This window comes from Bison bison, unplaced genomic scaffold (assembly GCF_000754665.1).
Source record: "Bison bison bison isolate TAMUID 2011002044 unplaced genomic scaffold, Bison_UMD1.0 scf7180017864526, whole genome shotgun sequence".
In the NCBI taxonomy this organism is placed as follows: domain Eukaryota; kingdom Metazoa; phylum Chordata; class Mammalia; order Artiodactyla; family Bovidae; genus Bison; species Bison bison.
Genome location: NW_011495077.1, coordinates 1,024,326 through 1,026,244, shown reverse-complemented (window position 1 = coordinate 1,026,244; position 1,919 = coordinate 1,024,326). Strand labels below are relative to the sequence as shown.

Sequence of the window (1,919 nt, the reverse complement as noted above, 5' to 3'; positions counted from 1 at the left end):
CAGTGCCTATGGTTTGGAATGGAGCAGGAATATACCCTCATGGGCACAGATGGGCACCCCTTTGGTTGGCCTTCCAACGGCTTTCCTGGGCCCTAACATCCATACTACTGTGGTGTGGGAGCGGACAAGGCTTACCGCAGGGATATTGTGGAGATTCACCACCCGGCCTGCTTGCAGGCAGGCATCAAGATCCGGGGTAGGAACGCCGAGGTCATGCCTGCGCAGTGGGAATTCCAGATAGGACCCTGTGAAGGAGTCAACATGGGAGATCATCTGTGGGTGGCCCATTTCATCTTGCATCATGTGTGCGAAGACTTCGGAGTGATCACCACCTTTGAGCCTAAGTCCATTCTTGGGAACGGGAATGGTGCCGGCTGCCACCCCAACTTTAGCACCAAGGCCATGCGAGAGGAGAATGGTCTGAAGTACACTGAGGAGGGCACTGAGAAACTAAGCAAGGGGCAGCAGTGCCACATCCGAGCCTACGAACCCAAGGGGGCCGTGGACAACGCCCGGCGCCTAACTGGATTCCACGAAACCTCCAACATCAAGGACTTCTCTGCCGGCGTGGCCAACCTTGGCGCCAGCATCCACATCCCTCGGACTGTTTGACAGGAGAAGAAAGGTTACTTTGAAGACCGTCGCCCTTCTGCCAACTGTGACCCCTCTGCCATGATGGAAGCCCTCATCCGCACATGTCTTCTGAACGAAATGGGCGATGAGCTCTTCCAGTACAAGAACTTAACGGCAACTCTGGATATAAAGAAATAGTGGAATGCTACCCTCAAAATACTGAGAAAGTCACCAGAAGTGCTCTGTACTTTCCCTCTCATTAAAAAACCCAATGGAAATAGCTTCTCTTCTCCAATACTGGAAATACTGATAGAATTTCAACATAAAGTCTTATATTCAGTCAAAATATTAATCAAGTGTGAGGGTAGAATAAAGGTATTTTCAGGCATGCAAAAAGTGATGGAAGAAAAGTCCCATGCAGCTTTTATTACAGACGTTCAGAGAACGTGTTTTATAAAAAATAAGGACTGAACCAAAAAATGAAGATACATGAGGTTCAAGATGCAAAATAACCAATACGGTGAGCAATGCTAAAAAGTCCTAGGATGAGATTTGTGCAACAAAGTCAAAGAGTGATTAGTTCACACAGGGCTGATGATAGAGGTCAAGGAACAGAGAATCTGTAGGAAAAAAAGAAAAAAAATGGATACTCTACTTGATATATTTGATGCATTTGGGAGAAATTATTCACAAATATTTAAAAAAATCTGTTGAAGAACTCACAAAATAAATAGGAAATTGATATAGGACAAATGAAAAAAATGAGGCAATTATTAACTAAAAGTTCCCTGATAGCTCAGTTGGTAAAGAATCCGCCTGCGATGCAGGAGAACCCGGGTCAATTTCTGGGTTGGGAAGATCCCCTGGAGAAGGGACAGGCTACCCACTCTAGTATTCTGGCCTGGAGAATTCGCAGAGTTGGACATGAATGAGTGACTTTCACTTTCACTTTCAGTTGTACTAGAAAGGAAATGTAATCACTGTACTCATTTTGGCTGGACAGTGACAATATTGACATGGTCATAATCATATTTGTCATGACTATCGGTTTAACTCCATATTGTGATATAACCATGTTAGGAAGATGACAGTGATGATGTGTTACCGTAAAAGAAAGTCAGTCGATAATGTCTAATATTTTAAAAATATATTTATTTTTAGTTGGAAGATAATTGCTTTACAATGTTGTATTGTTTTCTGCCCGTACATCAACATAAATCAGCCATAGGTAGATAATATCTAATACTGACAAATCAAGGAGAAAGCATATAACTTAGAAACTGCTAAAATGGAGTTGGATTGACAGTGGGAGTAGAACATCATATTGCTGTAGTTTTTTTTTTTTT

At 42.9% G+C, this 1,919-nt stretch overlaps 1 pseudogene and 1 gene segment (V, D, J or C); one reads left to right on the top strand and one right to left on the bottom strand.

The window, feature by feature from the left end:
• The window catches only part of LOC104982070, a 1,127-nt pseudogene extending 356 nt beyond the window's left edge, over positions 1-771 (top strand).
• LOC104981963 overlaps positions 1-1,919 on the bottom strand; it is a 916,007-nt gene that overhangs the window by 319,456 nt on the left and 594,632 nt on the right.